At 30.7% G+C, this 20,526-nt stretch overlaps 1 protein-coding gene across 2 annotated transcripts in view; it reads right to left on the bottom strand.

Annotated features, from left to right (window-relative positions):
- The window catches only part of LOC149718629 (uncharacterized), a 30,486-nt gene that overhangs the window by 8,739 nt on the left and 1,221 nt on the right, over positions 1–20,526 (bottom strand). Inside the window, exon 4 of one of the 2 annotated variants that reach the window (XR_016372358.1) lies at positions 26–20,438. The gene's annotated coding sequence lies outside the window, so the exon portion shown is untranslated. Of the gene's footprint in view, positions 1–25; positions 20,439–20,526 lie in introns of those variants that run through there. The other variant, XM_089850866.1, reaches the window with a different exon arrangement.

The following is a 20,526-nucleotide window of genomic DNA, read 5'->3' as shown; positions in this document are numbered from 1 at the left end:
AATTTCAAATGTCGATTTATCATACCTTAATTCTATTTCAAATGTCGTTTTATCATACCCTAATTCTATTTCAAATGTCGATATATCATACCTTAATTCTATTTCAAAAGTCGCTTTATCATAACTTTAGTTCTATTTCAAATGTCGCATAATCAAATCATAGGATACAGTAATTATATAAAATTAAATGTCATAGATGCCTTTTTTGCCGAATATATATATTTAGAAGTTGTTTTTCATTAAATTGGGGAAGCAATTTAATTGCAAATTTTCAGGTAAAAATATAATATTTAACTCATTGTTGGGGTAAAAATGTTCTACTTATCTAGGAGTTTCCTGTTTGGGGTAAATGTCAAATGTCATTTTGTCACACCTCGATTGTATTTCAAATGTCGCTTTATCATACCTTAGTTCTATTTCAAATGTCGATTTATCATACCTTATTTATATTTCAAATTACGCTTTATCTTGATTTTACCATAAATGTCGCTTTATCATACCTTAATTCTATTTCAAATTACGCTTTATCATACCTTAATTCCATTAGAAATGTCGATTTATCAAACCTTAGTTGTATTTCAAATTACGCTTTATCATGATTTTACCATAAATGTCGCTTTATCATACCTTAAATGTATTTCAAATGTCGATTTATCATACCTTTAATCTAATTCAAAAGCCGTTTTACCAAACTTATACCTTATTTCAAGTGTCGCTTTACCATAACTTTACTTCTACTTAAATTGTCGCTTTATCATACCTTAGTTCTATTTCAAATGTCGCTTTGTCATACCTTAATTCTATTTCAAATGTCGCTTTATCATACCTAATTTCTATTTCAAATGACGCTTAATGTTTATTTTACCATAAATGTCGATTTAACATACCTTAAATGTATTTCAAATGTCCATTTATCAAACTTAACCCTATTTCAAATGTCGCTTTATAATAACGTTAGTTCTATTTCAAATGTCGCTTCATCATACCTTAGTTGAATTTCAAATTACGCTTAATCTTGATTTTACCATAAATGTCGCTTTATCATACCTTAAATGTATTTCAAATGTCGATTTATCATACCTTAAACCTATTTCAAATGTCGTTTTATCATACCTTAGTTCTATTTCAACTGTCGCTTTATCAAACCAGAATTATATTTCAAATGTCGCTTTATCATACCTTAAGTCTCTTTCAAATGTCGCTTTATCATACCTTAAGTCTCTTTCAAATGTCGCTTTATCATACCTTAGTTCTATTTCAACTGTCGATTTATCATACCTTCGTTCTATTTCAACTGTCGCTTTATCATACCTTAGTTCTATTTCGACTGTCGCTTTATCATACCTTAGTTCTATTTCGACTGTCGCTTTATCATACCTTATTTCTATTTCAATATCGCTTTATCATACCTTAAGTCTCTTTCAAATGTCGCTTTATCATACCTTAGTTCTATTTCAAATGTCGCTTTATCATACCTTAGTTCTATTTCAAATGTCGCTTTATCATACCTTAGTTCTATTTCAAATGTCGCTTTATCATACCTTAGTTCTATTTCAAATGTCGCTTTATCATTCCTTAGTTCTAATTCAAATGACGCTTTGCCATACCTTAACTCTATTTCAAATGTCGTTTCATCATACCTTAATGCTATTTCAAATGTCGTTTCATCATACCTTAATGCTATTTCAAATGTCGCTTTATCATACCTTAACTCTTTTTCAAATGTCGATAAATCATACCTTAATTATATTTCAAATGTCGAATTATCATTCCTTAATTCTATTTCAAATGTCGCTTTTTCATAACTTTAGTTCTATTTCAAATGTCGCTTTTTCATAACTTTAGTTCTATTTCAAATGTCGCTTTTTCATAACTTTAGTTCTTTTTCAAATGTCGCATGCGCCATTATCAAATCAAAGGTTTTAGTAATTATATAACATTTAAAAGTCAAAGATGCCTTTTTTGCCGTAAATATACATATACTGTATTTAGAAGTTGTAGTTCATTAAATTGGGGAAGATATATGTTGGCAAAGTTTCGGGAAAATATTTAATTTATTGTTGGGGTAAAAATGATCTATTTTTCTAGGAGTTTCCTGTTTGGGGTAAATCTCAAATGTCGCTTTTTTCATAACTTTAGTTCTTTTTCAAATGTCGCATGCGCCATTATCAAATCAAAGGTTTTTGTAATTATATAACATTTAAAAGTCAAAGATGCCTTTTTTGCCGTAAATATACATATACTGTATTTAGAAGTTGTAGTTCATTAAATTGGGGAAGATATATGTTGGCAAAGTTTCGGGAAAATATTTAATTTATTGTTGGGGTAAAAAATGATCTATTTTTCTAGGAGTTTCCTGTTTGGGGTAAATCTCAAATGTCATTTTCAAATGTCGTCTTATCATACCATTAATCTAATTCAAATGCCGTTCTATCAAACTTTTACCTTATTTCAAATGTCACTTTACCATAACTTTACTTCTACTTAAATTTTCGCTTTATCATACCTTAATTGTGTTTCAAATTTCGCTAACTGATACCTTAATTGTATTTCAAATGTCGCTAACTGATACCTTAATTGTATTTCAAATGTCGCTTACTGATACCTTAACTCTACTTCTAATGTCGTTTTATCATAACACAATTTTATTTCAAATGTCGATTTATCATAACTCAATTCCAAATGTCGGTTTATCATAATTTCAATTTCAAATGTCGGTTTATCATAATTTCAATTTCAAATGTCGGTTTATCATAATTTCAATTTCAAATGTCGGTTTATCATAACTTCAATTTCTAATGTCGGTTTAACATAACTCCTATTCCAAATGTCGCTTTATCATAACTCCTATTCCAAATGTCGCTTTAACATAACTTCTATTTCAAATGTCGCTTTATCATAACTAAGGTCTATTTCAAATGACGCTTTAACATAACTAAGGTCAATTTCAAATGTCGATTTATCATACCTTAATTCTATTTCAAATGTCGTTTTATCATACCTTAATTCTATTTCAAATGTCGATATATCATACCTTAATTCTATTTCAAAAGTCGCTTTATCATAACTTTAGTTCTATTTCAAATGTCGCATAATCAAATCATAGGATACAGTAATTATATAAAATTAAATGTCATAGATGCCTTTTTTGCCGAATATATATATTTAGAAGTTGTTTTTCATTAAATTGGGGAAGCAATTTAATTGCAAATTTTCGGGTAAAAATATAATATTTAACTCATTATTGGGGTAAAAATGTTCTACTTTTCTAGGAGTTTCCTGTTTGGGGTAAATGCCAAATGTCATTTTGTCACACCACAATTGTATTTCAAATGTCGTTTTATCATACCTTAGTTCTATTTCAAATGTCGCTATATCATACCTTATTTCTATTTCAAATGTCGATTTATCATACCTTATTTCTATTTTAAATGTCGATTTATCATACCTTATTTCAATTTCAAATGTCGCTTAATCAAACTTTACCCTATTTCAAATTACGCTTTATCTTGATTTTACCATAAATGTACCTTTATCATACCTTAATTCTATTTCAAATGTCGCTTTACCATACCATAGTTCTATTTCAAATGACGCTTCTTCTTTATTTTCCAATAAATGTCACTATATCATAACTTAAATGTATTTCAAATTCGATTTATCATACCTTAGTTCTATTTCAAATTCGATTTACCATACCTTAGTTCTATTTCAAAAGTCGATTTATCATACCTTAGTTCTATTTCAAATGCCTATTTATCAAACCTTAGTTCTATTTCAAATGTCTATTTATCAAACCTTAGTTCTATTTCAAATGTCTATTTATCAAACCTTAGTTCTATTTCAAATGTCTATTTGTCATACCATAATTATGTTTCAATTGTCGTTTTATCAAACTTTCACCCTATTTCAAATGTCGCTTAATAATAACTTAAGTTCAATTTCTAATGTCGCTTTACCATACCTTAGTTCTATTTCAAATGTCGCTTTACCATACCTTAGTTCTATTTCAAATGTCGCTTTACCATACCTTAGTTCTATTTCAAGTGTCGCTTTACCATAACATTACTTCTACTTAAATTGTCGCTTTATCATACCTTAGTTCTATTTCAAATGTCGCTTTGTCATACCTTAATTCTATTTCAAATGTCGATTTATCAAACTTTACCCTATTTCAAATGTCGCTTTATCATACCTTAGTTCTATTTCAAATGTCGCTTTATCATACCTTAGTTCTATTTCAAATGTCGCTTTATCATACCTTAGTTGTATTTCAAATTACGCTTTAACTTGATTTTACCATAAATGTCGCTATATCATACCTTAATTCTATTTCAAATATCGCTTTATCATACCTTAGTTCTATTTCAAATGTCGCTTTGTCATACCTTAATTCTATTTCAAATGTCCCTTTATCATAAATTGGTTCTATTTCAAATGACGCTTTAACATAACTAAGGTCAATTTCAAATGTCGATTTATCATACCTTAATTCTATTTCAAATGTCGTTTTATCATACCTTAATTCTATTTCAAATGTCGATATATCATACCTTAATTCTATTTCAAAAGTCGCTTTATCATAACTTTAGTTCTATTTCAAATGTCGCTTTTTCATAACTTTAGTTCTTTTTCAAATGTCGCATGCGGCATTATCAAATCAAAGGTTTTAGTAATTATATAACATTTAAAAGTCAAAGATGCCTTTTTTGCCGTAAATATACATATACTGTATTTAGAAGTTGTAGTTCATTAAATTGGGGAAGATATATGTTGGCAAAGTTTCGGGAAAATATTTAATTTATTGTTGGGGTAAAAATGATCTATTTTTCTAGGAGTTTCCTGTTTGGGGTAAATCTCAAATGTCATTTTCAAATGTCGTCTTATCATACCATTAATCTAATTCAAATGCCGTTCTATCAAACTTTTACCTTATTTCAAATGTCACTTTACCATAACTTTACTTCTACTTAAATTTTCGCTTTATCATACCTTAATTGTGTTTCAAATGTCGCTAACTGATACCTTAATTGTATTTCAAATGTCGCTTTCTGATACCTTAACTCTACTTCTAATGTCGTTTTATCATAACACAATTTTATTTCAAATGTCGATTGATCATAACTCAATTCCAAATGTCGGTTTATCATAACTTCTATTTCAAATGTCGGTTTATCATAAGTCCTATTCCAAATGTCGCTTTATCATAACTCCTATTCCAAATGTCGCTTTATCATAACTCCTATTCCAAATGTCGCTTTATCATAACTCCTATTCCAAATGTCGCTTTATCATAACTTCCATTTCAAATGTCGCTTTATCATAACTAAGGTCTATTTCAAATGTCGCTTTATCATAACTAAGGTCAATTTCAAATGTCGCTCTATCATACCTTAATTCTATTTCAAAAGTCGCTATATCATACCTTAAATGTACTTAAAATGCCTCGTTACCATACCATTATTCAATTTCAAATGTCGTTTTATCATACCGTAACTTTACTCGAAATGTCGCTTTATCATAGCTTAGTTCTATTTCAAATATCACACTAATATTATTTCAAATGTCGCTCTATCATTCCTAAATTCTACTTCAAATGTCGCTATATCATTCCTAAATTCTACTTCAAATGTCGCTTTATCAAATCACGGTTAATATGAATATTTAATCGTCAAAAGATGTCTTTTTGGGCCGTATATTTTTTCTAAGGTGTCGATTAAAAAATAAGGGAAGACATTTTCTATTTGTTTGTAATTTTTCGGGCAAATATTTAATATTACACTTAATGTTTTGGTAATTATTTTCAAATTTTCTTGGCGTTTGCTGTTTGGGGTAAATATGTATGTAGGCTTTTATTTACATTGAAGTTTGTAAATATTTTAATTCGTGAGTTGGGATGAATATTTCAACCTCCCTTGTGCATTTTCATTGAAAAAATTATCCTGTAATATATTGAACTTAATATGTTTTCAACTCATATGTCTTAGGGTACATAATTTACAGTTTTACCCTATATCTAACCTTCAATAAATTTCAAAAGTTGGCATTTCATACGTTATTGTAATTACATTTGCTTCTTTTTAAGATATTAATTCAATTTCAAGCTATTAAAAAGCAATAACTGCCATATACCATATTTTAAATTTCAGTTGTTAACAATGGAATCAGCTCTAAGAGTTGTTGCATATCATTGATGTTAATTTCAAGTCGGAACCGGACAGATATCAACAGATCATAAACTTTAATTTCAATCTCAATTGTTATTCACTAGCAAGTCCTTTTCAAGCGTTATATATTTCTTAAAATATAAGCCAAACAAGTCCTACAAATTGGACACATTTTAAGTGTTCCTGTACTATGTATTTTAATTTCAAGCCTTAAATTACTACCGTTCAAGTGTTACCATAAATGCGTCTTAAGTTTTTAAGCATTACCGTATGTTATATATCTTAAGTCAGGTTTCCTTACAACATATTAAATCATTTCATAGTGATCTGTATCTTAAATTCGAAGTACCATTTTAATTTACCGTTCACAAAATCAATAACCCCATCCCATAAAATAATTTTAGAGTTAAATATATCGTGTTTACCTTATAAGTCAATTTGAAATAAAAATTGAACTTTTTTTACCCTATACCTTTCATCAGAAGGGGATAATAGAAGAAGGATGACACTCTGTATCCTCTTAATACTTTAGTTATGTAACGTCATTCTTCCCAGGCTCACCCCTTTTAGTTTGCTTTCCCGCTCATCAAACTACAAATGGGCATCGCACCGTGGGGTCAAATCTATAACTGTTTGGTACTAAATCCTCAGCATTCAACCCTCAAACCTTATCTTGACATGGGACGAAAATTCACAAGCGTGCCTTGGCAAATAATTAAGCGTAATAGAGTAATAATGAGGGAACTATTTATCGCGTATGTGATTCGGTTTAGTAACCTTGCTCCAAATGTTCCGATGTTAGGAAGATTGACGGTACACTTAACCCGTTTTGTGGAACACTTCTCTCGAAGAGAAGTATTATATACTTCTGCTTCCATTAAATCATTTCTTGAAGTGTGAAACTTATTTTAACAGATCTTAACATTGAAACTACCTTAATTCCATTTAAAGCTTAGCGTTTAACATGGCATTTCTTATATCAATTTGAAATGTTACTTAGTTCTTCTTGACTCATTATTAGCGCAATTTAAGAGTGATTGAACCACCCAAATTTCATTTAAAGTGATATTTACATTATTTTTTAAATCAACTCAATATGTTACCGTTTACGATCTTTATAACTTAATTCGCAATTTGGTGTTAGTTTCAAAGTAATTTTTACAATATCATTGAGATTCGACGTACGGATATCATACATTATAAATTTCTAGTGCGAACTAAACCTTACGCACGTAAGTCAAATCATGTTGTTAATTTCGTCGAATTATTTTACCTTACAACATACCTTGGGGAAAAATTAACTTGTTAATTAATATAGGTTTAATTTATACCATCGAAGTATTTTTTAACCCTATTAGGGCGACTCGACGTAGGGATATCATACATTATTAATTTCTAGTGTGAACTAAACCTTACGCACGTAAATCAAATCATGTTAATTTCGTCGAATTATTTTACCTTACAACATACCTTGGGGAAAAATTAACTTGTTAATTAATATAGGTTTAATTTATACCATACCTTAACAATTTCAAAACTCTTACCATGTTTAGTTGCTTGAAGCTTGCATAGTTAAAAAACGTTTAACATGAAACTATTATGTTAATGTGTTTTTTTTAACTGGGAAAAATTATAAATCCACAAAAAAAACAGTAAATTATCCGAGTTTTAATTTAACCGTTAAATTATGGCGGATCATTTGATTTTATATTAGTGTTAGTTTCAATTACTACAAAATACTAAAGAGTAAAATAACACTTATGTACTTACTAGAAATATACTGGAAAAATGTTTCAATATTATTAAGACCATTAAACTCACCACCAACGATTATCAAAACCTACCTACCTAGTTATCTTTAAGAACCATCTCGATTTCGAAAGCCCTTGTACCAAAATAAGTTCTCAAATTTACGAATCGGAGAAGCTAATAAGCTTAAATTATTATGTAAAATATCATCATTATCAAGAGACAAAAAGCGACTCGAATGAGTTTAATTTAAAATTAATTTAATTATTTTTCTTTCTCTTATATTTTTTGTCATTTTTTTTTCAGTTTACAGGGTTAATCTGAACCCACTTTTAACTGTTTTTCATTTTTCTTATTTATTTTTCATTTTTTTTTGGTTATTTTTATTCTGTTTTTTTTTTCGTTTATGGGTAAAGACCCGTTTTTTTTTTGTTTTCGTTTTTTTTTATTTTTGCTTTTTCAATGTTCGTTACCAAGGGTTATTTAACAAACCCATTTGTTACCATATCACGTTTCATGAAATATAAAACAAAAAACCACAAATGTGGGAGGTTGTCGGCAAACTAACGGATTTTAAGGATTTTTGGGTGTTGTTTTACAAACAGCGAATTATATTCTATATTAAAGCAGGATTTGGTTTTTAAAACCCATAAATTAAGTGCGAAGATGAAAACAAAGCGTTACGGTAAGTGTGTGTTAAAAAGAAATGGAAAAAAAAACGAAAGGGAACACCTTGGGTTTGAATCAACCGAATTTCAATAATCTATACTCAAAAATGTTTTGCCATATTTACGAAACGAGGTATCAACCTAAGAGTGTAATTCAATATTTTGAATACCATAGCGATCAATATTTTGAATACCATAGCGATCAATATTTTGAATACCATAGCGATCAATATTTTGAATACCATAGCGATCAATATTTTGAATACCATAGCGATCAATATTTTGAATACCATAGCGATCAATATTTTGAATACCATAGCGATCAATATTTTGACTATTAAAATAATTTCGTTATATCTACGTGATTTATACCGTTATTTCTTAAGTTCATGTAGAATTCACATTCATCGATTGGTTTTGGGTACAGAAAATTGATTCAAACCTAATCCTTGATATAAAAAAAATTGAAAATATACCGTGATAAAAAAAAAAGAAAAAACACCTTTAACACCTATTATCATTCATAAAAAAAAGTTCATAATTATAGAATAATAATCATACCTACTATTTGTAAATCATACAGCTGATTAAAATATTAGAAGGAAAAAAGATTATTATTAGAATTTTTCACTGCCTTGTATGGCTTTTACCTTAAAATAGATTCACGCTCATATTTATCGAACACAACCTAAACAACAAGAATTTAAGATCACTCCTTTTACGTTTGGGGGAAATAGTCAATTCTTTGACGTACTTAAGACTTAATAATCTTAATAGCATGTTAATTTTTAAAATAATGTCGGCGCATTTACTTCTACTTTCGCTTTTAGGAACAATAAAACGAATTAATTTTCTGGGGTTACGTTAGGCACTTTGGGTTAGGGGAAACAATTTGGTTGTGTAATTTCATCAGTTACTTCTCTATTTCATCAATAAGGGTGAAAAAAGTAGGAATTTATATTATCCTTAAGTGTTTAGACAAAAGAATTTTAGCATTACTATTCATTAGTGTTGAGACGATTTTCCTTCATTGATAATTAAAAACAATTTTTTTAGATAAGGATATCAATTAATTTCGTGTAATTTTCCAGTTCATTCAGTTTAGCGTAACATGTTTTATAAATTCATAATATTCGGTGGAAAAATTTTCCAATTTCAAAATATGCGGTGGAAAAATATTTTCTAATTTCATAATATGCGGTGGAAATATATTTACTAATTTAGTAATTTTATAATATTCAGTGGGAAAATGTTTACTAATTTTATATATTCGGTGGAAAAATGTTTTCTAATTTCATAATATGCGGTGGAAAAATGTTTTCTAATTTCATAATATGCGGTGGAAAAATATTTTCTAATTTCATAATATGCGGTGGAAAAATATTTTCTAATTTCATAATATGCGGTGGAAAAATATTTTCTAATTTCATAATATGCGGTGGAAATATATTTTCTAATTTCATGGTATTCGCTAGAAAATATTTTCCAATTTCATAATATTCCGTGGAAAATATTTTTACGTTCAAGATATAATGGGTAAAATATTTTTACGTTCAAGATATAACGTGTAAAATATTTTTACGTTCAAGATATAACGTGTAAAATATTTTTACGTTCAAGATATAACGTGTAAAATATTTTTACGTTCAAGATATAACGTGTAAAATATTTTTACGTTCAAGATATAATGGGTAAAATATTTTTACGTTCAAGATATAACGGGTAAAATATTTTTACGTTCAAGATATAACGGGTAAAATATTTTTACGTTCAAGATATAACGGGTAAAATATTTTTACGTTCAAGACATACGGGGTAAAATATTTTTACGTTCAAGACATAGGGGGTAAAATATTTCTACCTTCAAGATATAGGGGGTAAAATATTTTTACTTTCAAGATATAAGGGGTAAAATATTTTTACTTTCAAGACATAAGGGGTAAAAGTTTTTTATTTTCAAGATATAAGGGGTAAAATAATCTTACTTTCAAGATATAAGGGGTAAAATATTTTTACTTTCAAGATATATAACGGGTAAAATATTTTTACTTTCAAGATATATAACGGGTAAAATATTTTTACTTTCAAGATATATAACGGGTAAAATATTTTTACTTTCAAGCTTTCAAGATATAAGGGGTAAAACATTTTTACTTTCAAGATACAAGGGGTAAAATATTTTTACGTTCAAGATATAAGGGGTAAAATATTTTTACGTTCAAGATATAAGGGGTAAAATATTTTTACGTTCAAGATATAAGGGGTAAAATATTTTTACGTTCAAGATATAACGGTTAAAATATTTTTACGTTCAAGATATAACGGTTAAAATATTTTACTTTCAATATATAACGGGTAAAATATTTCTTATTCCAATAATGTACGGGTTACAATATTTCCTATTCCAATCAAGTACAGGTTTCAAAGATGTACAGGGTAAATAATATTGTAGTTTCGAAGAAATACATGGTAAAATGTATTTTCAACGATGTACGGGGTAAAATGTATTTTCAACGATGTACAGGATGAAATGTATTTTCAACGATGTACAGGGTGAAATGTATTTTCAACTATGTGCAGGGTGAAATTTAGTATTTTCAACAATGTTCATGGTGAAATTTTGAATTTTCGACGATGTACAGGGTGAAATGTATTTTCAACAATTAACAGAGTGAAATTTTGTATTTTAACGATGTATACCGGGTGAAATTGGGTATTTTCAACTGTATACAGGGTGAAATTTCGTATTTTCAACTGTATACAGGGTGAAATTTCGTATTTTCAAAGATGTACAGGGTAAAATATATTCGTTTTTGCACTCTGTGCTGGGTAAAATGTATAGCATTTGATTTTAAAAACTGTACGGGGTGAAGTATTTTCTATTTTTAACTATGTATGGGATGAAACATTTAGAACTTTACAATTGTGTACAAGATAAAATAATTCGCTTTTTTTGTGAATGTACATGGTAAAATATTTCATTAAATAATTCATACTTTCAGTGAATGAACTGGGTATGTTTTCCTACTTTCAGTAATGTACAGGGTATAACGTTTTCCCACTTTCAGTAATGTACAGGATATAACGTTTTCCCACTGTCAGTAATGTACAGGATATATGTTTTCCACTTTCAGTAATGTACAGGATATAAGTTTTCCCTACTTTCAGTAATGTACAGGATATGTTTTCCCTACTTTCAGTAATGTACAGGATATAAATTTTCCCTACTTTCAGTAATGTACAGGATTTAAATTTTCCCTACTTTCAGTAATGTACAGGATTTAAGTTTTCCCTACTTTCAGTATTGTACAGGGTATAACGTTTCCTACTTTCAGTATTGTACAGGGTATAACGTTTCCTACTTTCAGTAATGTACAGGGTATAACGTTTCCTACTTTCAGTAATGTACAGGATATGTTTCCGCTACTTTCAGTAATGTACAGGATATGTTTCCGCTACTTTCAGTAATGTACGGGGTATAATGTTTCCTACTTTCAGTAATGTACGGGGTATGACGTTAACCACTTTTAGTAATGTACAGAGTATGTTGTTTCCTCCTGTCAGTCGTGTACAGGGTATGTTTCTCGTTGTCATTGATATTAAGGGGTATAATTTCTATTTTCATTGATGCAGAAGGGAAAATATTTCCAGTCATCCATGTTGTGTGGCCAATTTTGTATAAATTTAACTTGATGTTCTTTTAAAATTTCAGGCTATAAAAGCATTAGATCATTCGGGTAAATATTTTCTACGTGAATTTCTAACCTATACTTTCCGTGGGCTAGCATAAATACGGTAAATTTTCCTGTCTCTTGGGTATCCTTGGTTTTTTGGGTACAAAATTGCCATTTTAGTTTATATATCCTCATTTTCATAGATTTTTTATTGCGTATTTTCATCTACATGTTCATGGCTTTTTAGGGTGTATCTTTTCATGGATTTTTAAGTTGTATCTCTATTTTCATGGATTTTTAGGTTGCAGCTCTACTTTCATGGATTTTTAGGTTGCAGCTCTACTTTCATGGATTTTTATGTTGTAGCTGTATTTTCATGGATTTTTATGTTGTAGCTGTATTTTCATGGATTTTTAATGTAAATATTTCATTTTTCTCTTTGACTTTAATGTAAATACCACATTTCTTTGAATTTATACCTAAATATTTCATTTGTTCTTTGAATTATAATGTAAATATCTCATTCTTTAGGGTTAAAATTAAACATCCTTTTTTTGGCTTCTACTTTTAATTTTCTTTGGTTTTCCTAAAAAACATCTTAATCTTTTCTACAAAATTTTGGGGTAAAAAGTTTCTACTCTTAAATCAGATTGACTTATGGGGTAATTATTCTTCTTTATGAGGAAATGTCTTCATGACACATGGAGTAAATATTTATTGACGTTTTTGGGGTAAAAATTATCTTGACGTTTTTGGGGTAAACATTTTCATGTGGTTTTTCGAGATAAAGTTTCCTTCCGTTTTAGGGATTAAATTTCCTGCCGATTTTGGTGTCAAATTTCGAGCCGTTTATTGGGATACCCAGTAGAAATTTTCCTGCCTTCATTGGGGTAGAAAAGAGTTTTTGGGTTTTAACTATTCACTTGACGTGATTTTGGGATTATCTTTCTCTTGATGTGTTTTCGGGTTAATAATTTTCTTGGAGTGTCTCTGGGTTAAACATTTTCTTGACGACTTTTTGGGTTCAAATTAATTTCTTGATGTGGTTTTGGGTTCAAATTATTTTCTTGGCTTGGTTTTGGGTTTAAACTATTTTCTTGGCTTGGTTTTGGGTTTAAACTACTATTTTCTTGGCGTGGTTTTGGGTTTAAACTACTATTTTCTTGGCGTGGTTTTGGGTTTAAACTACTATTTTCTTGGCGTGGTTTTGGGTTTAAACTACTATTTTCTTGGCGTGGTTTTGGGTTTAAACTATTTTCTTGGCGTGGTTTTGGGTTTAAACTATTTTCTTGGCGTGGTTTTGGATTTAAACTATTTTCTTGGTGTGTTTTTGGGTTAATCATTTTCTTCGGGCTAAACATTTTCTTGACGACTTTTTGGGTTAGAACATTTTTTTGGGGGCTTTTCGGGCTAAACATTTTCTTGGCGACTTTCAGGGTTTAAACATTTTCTTGGCGTGGTTTTGGGTTAAACTATTTTCGTGGTTACTTTTGTGTTAAACATTTTCATGATTTTTAATTATTCTTTTTTTTTTTTGGTTAAATCTTCTTCGCATTTTCTTCACATGGTTTTGGGTTTAAACTATTTTCTTGGCGTGTTTTTGGGTTAATAATTTTCTTGGGCTAAACATTTTCTTGGCGTGGTTTTGGGTTTAAACTATTTTCTTGGCGTGGTTTTGGGTTTAAACTATTTTCTTGGCGTGGTTTTGGGTTTAAACTATTTTCTTGGTTACTTTTGTGTTAAACATTTTCATGATTTTTAATTATTTTTTTTTGTTAAATCTTCATCGTATTCTCTTCACATTTAGGATAAAAAGTTTCTTCGGATTTGGGGATTTAAATATTTTCTTTGGATTTGGGGATTTAAATATTTTCTTCGGATTTGGGGATTTAAATATTTTCTTCGGATTTGGGGATTTAAATATTTTCTTCGGATTTGGGGATTTAAATATTTTCTTCGGATTTGGGGATTTAAATATTTTCTTCGGATTTGGGGATTTAAATATTTTCTTCGGATTTGGGGATTTAAATGTTTTCTTCGGATTTGGGGATTTAAATGTTATCTTCGGATTTGGGGATTTAAATGTTTTCTTCGGATTTGGGGATTTAAATGTTTTCTTCGGATTTGGGGATTTAAATGTTTTCTTCGGATTTGGGGATTTAAATATTTTCTTGGCGAGGTAAACATTTTAATAGTGTTTGGCGTATTGTTTTCCTAAGGTTTGGCGTTAATATTTTCCTAAGGTTTGGCGTTAATATTTTCCTAAGGTTTGGCGTATTGTTTTCCTAAGGTTTGACGTATTGTTTTCCTAAGGTTTGGCGTATTGTTTTCCTAGTGTTTGGCGTATTGTTTTCCTAAGGTTTGGCGTATTGTTTTCCTAAGGTTTGGCGTATTGTTTTCCTAAGGTTTGGCGTATTGTTTTCCTAGTGTTTGTGTCTAATATTTCCTTGAGGCAAAATATTTTCAATTTAAAATAACATCGGTAAATACTCTGTAGACATAGTTTCGATTCAATTGTGATGAAGATTTTCAACTTCCTATTAGTACTACGTACTTTTATTGATGAGTATTACTAAATTTCGTGTGTTGTGATGAATAACTTCTATTTTCACAGTGAAATGGGGGATTTTCTACTTCCATTGGGTTTTTGATTTATTCTCTTTTTCATTTTGCTTTGTCTTTGCTTTCCCGATTTTAATTCAGTTATAAATAACTTGTAAATATTTGGTATTTTCATGATATTATAAAATGCATTGCTACTCTTCAGCTTCCTTTGCCTAAGTAAAAAACTTTAAATGAAAACTTGCATCGCGTTTAGTATTTTCGTAATTTATGGTTGGTTGGGATGAAATTCTTGATTTCTTGCATTTTACTTCTTTTTCTTGAGAAAACTAACTACTTTGTGTGTTTAAATTGGAATACATCTTCGACCATTAAAATTATCTTCTTCGGTCAAGGGGGCAAGCTATTTTAACAACGCGTACTTGTTTTTAAAATCTTCTTTGATCTTGGAGTGATGAGTGGGTTCATTGTAATTTCTCAACCTTGAACTAGAGGCTTTAAATAATAGAAATAGGTACTTCATATCTTCTAAATGGTTTTCTAATAAAAAATATTACAACTTCTTCGAAAGTTTCCTTTTAACCTATAGGCCGTTTCTTTACGACGTCTGAATTAGAATTTTTTAAAGCTAACTTCTTCATCTCAAATCTCTCCTACGAGCAATTTATCTTCTATATCTTTCAGTATTACATATTTGTATATTTATAATATATTCATTACTATTGTTTATACTTGTTTAATTCCTACATATTTATACTTCTAAATTATTTTCCGTATCCTGCATTCTTAACGTTCTAGTTTTCCTACTTGTGTTATCTTTATTACAAAGACCAGTAATTTTCCGTATTCTAAATTTGTCACCATCTAAATGGTTTTTCTACTTGCTTGAGACACTCTCCTCTTGATGTTTTCTATCAATTTCTTTATTTCCGTTTTCGCTTATCCACTCTTGAAAAAGGGGTTTCCTACTTGTAACCTCACACGTATAAAAGATTTAACGATTTTTCTATCAATTTCTTCGTATGACTTATCTTCACTCTACTCCTAGACCTACTTGGTTTCTTACTAGTTTTTAGTGCTGCTAGAGGAAGTCTATTGTTTGCTTCCCTAACCCGACTTGATTACCTTTATCTTCAGTCTACAATTGATTGGTATCTTGTTAATTTCTACTCTTGGAACCTTATTTCTTCAAAAATCTTCATGTGGTGATTATTTCTGACATTTTAGTTTCCCTAATTTATATCTACTCTTGGAAACAACTTCCTTATGTTCTCTATTTCTATTATCTGTACTCTTAGCTAGTTTAATATTATATTCTTGTAATGGTTCCATATCGAGAATTATTGGTGTAATTTCTTCTTTGAATATGTTTTAACCCTACTCTTGTTAATTAGTTAATTTTCTTGTAATAAGAAATTTAAGTTGTTTTTCGTAACTTTAAGAACTTGTTTCTTACCACTCTTACCTAAATTTTTATTCTCGACGCTGTTCTATTGTCAGTTTAAGTAGATGGTTTCTATATTGACCTATTTTTGTGGGTTGATATACTATATTACTTCTTGTTCTTGACTTTAAAAAAAAATACTAGATCTTTCATAATCTCTTTGACGAGTCCGTTCAATCGAGTGTAAATTTTTCTTGACCCTTGATTATGCATATTGCATACTTCCTGAATTTTGGACATTTCTGCGATAATTAAATTCGCTTGTTTTTCTTTTCCTTGTAAGTAGTTATCCTTTCGTCATAATCCGAACAAAGACGTCTCATACATAGCTTGGCAAAAGTTATTCTCATTCCAACTGAATGTTTAAGATTTCAGCAATATCTTGGCAGCGTGACCTTTAACATATTGGCTCAATACTCTTTACCGAGGGCTCAGCCCTTAAGTGAAGATCTAGCTCTATGGCTTTTATTTCTTTTAATTGCCAGATACATAATTGTAACAGCATCTTTGTATTTACTTCCCCACTTTGGTGGTTTCGTGATGGTTATTTTCCCTTTCTCGCTACTACATTTTAATGAACCTTTAGTCATCCGACTATCATTGGCTTAGAGGTTGCGAACATCCTTGTAGAGCGAAATTTATGTACATTTTCTTCTTAGATCTTGGGCTTTTACACTATCTCCCTTTCATACCAAAATTAGCAAGGGAAAATTCCTTATCATACTTTACGTCACTTAACGATATATCATTTAGGGGGTAGACGGGGGGGGCATATGTACAATCAAAAAAAAAATGCAATTTCAATTTCCATTACGAAATTAAACCATTAATGCAAATTAAATTCTTAATTTTAAACCAATGAAAATAATTTTTGATTGTATTATTTAAAGCAGTGATCTTAAATCTTCGCGAACTAATAATAATTCCGTATTTCTTTTCAACAATAATTAAGCAAATTACCTTTGATTTCTTCTATTTTTCCTACAATTATAATTTGTATTGTAATTGAAAGATTAAATTTAAAATTTTGATACGTAAAACACTTAAAAATAACTTGTTAAAAATCGCTTTCAGCGTGATTTTGTAAAACCGTACAAGGTCATTTCAACCAGCGTGTTAATTAAGTCTTTGCATTGATATTAACTCAAACGAGAAAGATTTCACGTAAACAGAAAAGTTCAGATGATGAGAGAGTAGACCGTCCTGCGAGGGGGCACTGCGTAGAATAATCGAGGATTATTGGGCCCTGGTAGGTAGACGATAGATTCCGCTTCGCTAACTGGGACACTGCTAGGATGGATGGATGGATTCCGGAGCAAATGGGGATCATGGCACGAGATAAAACTCCCGACGCTTAACCCAGGCTAACCACTGAAGACTGGCTTCCGTTATTATGGAAACTACGCTCGCTAATGAAGGGCTGTAGACCCGATTGAGAGCAGCAGGAAGATCCGAGGTCGCTGACGGGGACGCAAACATTTGACGCTATACTGAAACTTTTATCACCGGTGATCGACCTCCAAAAGCTGCGTGAACCCTTCTCTGAAATTGACTTGGCATCGCGCAAACACCTTCCCCATTTTTCCTACTTCACTTTTCTCGACATTTCGGACTCTTTCGCTGCATCTCATTCACTTCCTTTTTTTTTCAATTTTTTAAGACTGCCCAGAATTTTAGAGCTAAAAATTTCCCTATATCCCTAATTAGGAACAAAGTGTGTTAGAACTGCTACTGATGTACCAGAATTTTTACGCATTTTTTTTTTCAAACGATTTGGGTATATTCTTTAACGAATCCATCCAGCTGCGCTCCCGTTCGAATATGACTAGATCATTCGGAACCTCCCATTAGTAGTTACTTTGCGACGCAGTCCATTTAAGAAACGACCTCCCAAGGATTAAAAACGAAACTCTAGACGCCGAGATACTGTGTTACACGTCTCAATCAAATCCGTTTAAAAACACCCTTAGCTCCCACTTTTGATTGCGCTCTTTTTTTTTTTAACCGCTTTAAGCTTGGGAAGAAAATGTTACGCATGATGTAGGCCTAACAAATATTTTAAAAACGAAAAATTTTCAAACTATGGACGTGTTATGAAATGGCCGCTTGGCTCTTTGACTTTCCAACATGGCATCCAGGAAATCTAATATAAAATACTATTTTGCGAGGGGTTAGAGTATAAAAGGGAACCACATCTACCATTACGAAGTTTGATACAATCTTATCAGCTCTGCATTTTTCTAAGGGGAGATTTTTATGGCTTTATATTATGTCCTAAACTGTAGCTTCTATTTAAAAACAGGTTACAATTAACAGAAAGAATGGCGTAAGACAATAAAAGTGAAAAAACAGGTTCAAACTCCATCCGTAAGAAAGGCCTCCAACGCACTTCAGATCGAGCATTGCTCAAGGTCCGGTTAAACCACGCTACTCAATATCCTTAACCTTATCTGAGTTTGTGCAAAAGAACCATAGTTAGTTACACTACATAATTTTTGGTCTTTCAAGTAAAGTTGAAGAGTTAAGTTTTCAAACTATATTGAGTCCATTTCTGAGATACAATCTCCAGCGTGGAACGTTTTTCTAATTGTTCTACATTTTCTTAAAAAGATACTTTAACCTGGCAACCAGGAAAAGAAATAAAATTAGTTCACAACTACCGAAGTTGTCTAAACTCAACAATCATGTTAAATTGTTCAACTTAGTGATACTCTTAACCCGGCTTAGCCGGTAAGCTTCCTCGTTTAGCCCAGAGTTCAGTAGCAATCGAGGTTCAGACCTAATAATTTTCATTTTAAAAGAGAAAGACGCTAAGCCTAACATTCTACTTTTAAGTTAAACGTCAAATTTTGTTTAAAAAAAACTTCTCGGTCCCAATGATCACGTGGAAACGTTCTCCAGCGTCGAAATGTATAGCTCTACCAAATGACTTGGGAGAAAATGAAGTCTGGGACCGTAGAAAATCATTACATTGAAAAACAAGCTAAATAAGGTGGTATTCGTTAATGTAAAATTTAAAAATAAGGCTTTGCTTTAAAATAATTAGAAAAAGAGCCTTTGATACAATGATACCACCACATCCGAAGTGATTAAAGCCTTGGATCCAAAATTAATTAATACAAAAGCATCCAGATCAAGGATTAAAAAAAAACCATTACACGTTCACCACTAGTGACAAAAAAATGTGAATATTAGCATTTTTACCTAACCTATGGTTGATCACACATTCATGCTTAAACTTTAAAAAATATTTTAAACGAATTAAAGCATACTGCGTGAAATTATATATTGATCATGTGAAAAATACGATACGGATCGATTTTTGGATACTTTTCTTTCTCGTCTCCCACCAACATGCAGAGCTGTAAAACTTTTCTTATCAAGACACTACTGGCACGTAAAAACCTACTTCTCAATGGGACTATAGACCTGAAGCAAAAATAGGTTTGGAAAGTCATTTTAGTGATAACTTTTCGGGAAAAATAATTATTAATAACTCATTAAAACGATACTCTTGACCCTTAATTTGTAATTAAAATTAAGTTTCACTCGAGGGAAAGAATGTCAATTGAGCCCGTTATCCACTCCGTGAGTTTAAAATGAAATCATGTCTCCCGAGTTTAGACCAAACCTATTAAATTCACATGACAAAAAAAAAACGACAAAATTGGTGTCAAACCCATTAGCTGGCAAGCGTGAAATATTTTTCATGGCCTGATTAATTTTCGAAGATAGTAGTTGAAAAAGGAAGTAGACTTTAACACGAGGATTTGGTTTGAGCAAATGCACGTGACTCATCAACAGTTTACATAAATAACCGTATGGTTTCTTTAAAGGGACACCTTAAGATGTTGAAAGAAAAATTTAAGTGAAATGCGCAGTAACACAGTACTTAACTCAAACCCATAAGTGAAAGCGATACTTCTTAAAACCATCGTGACGCAGTTGACGCGAGACTAGCATTATACTCCCTTAACAACCTGTCAATGGATTTGAAAAGATTCCCCAAAAGTCACACGGTAAGGAGGAAGCGCCACCTATAACGAGATCTCCCAAACCCCGGGACATGCGCACGAAACCTGACCAAGGCTTAATGGAAAATGAATCTCTCTCTCAGAAGAAGAATGGCTAACGAAATCTGCAGGATGTCCTTTCACGGACAAAATGGGACGATCTGTAAATTAAAGGGAAATTTATTTTTTAAGGATGGCTATCCCGCGATAGCCAACCATTCCTAATTTCTAAAACCTAATTGTTTAGTA

Source organism: Phalangium opilio, unplaced genomic scaffold, assembly GCF_054372755.1.
Source record: "Phalangium opilio isolate 3A_F unplaced genomic scaffold, DU_Popi_V2 ptg000002l_1, whole genome shotgun sequence".
Taxonomy (NCBI): Eukaryota; Metazoa; Arthropoda; class Arachnida; order Opiliones; family Phalangiidae; genus Phalangium; species Phalangium opilio.
This window is presented reverse-complemented; position numbering and strand designations above follow the sequence as displayed.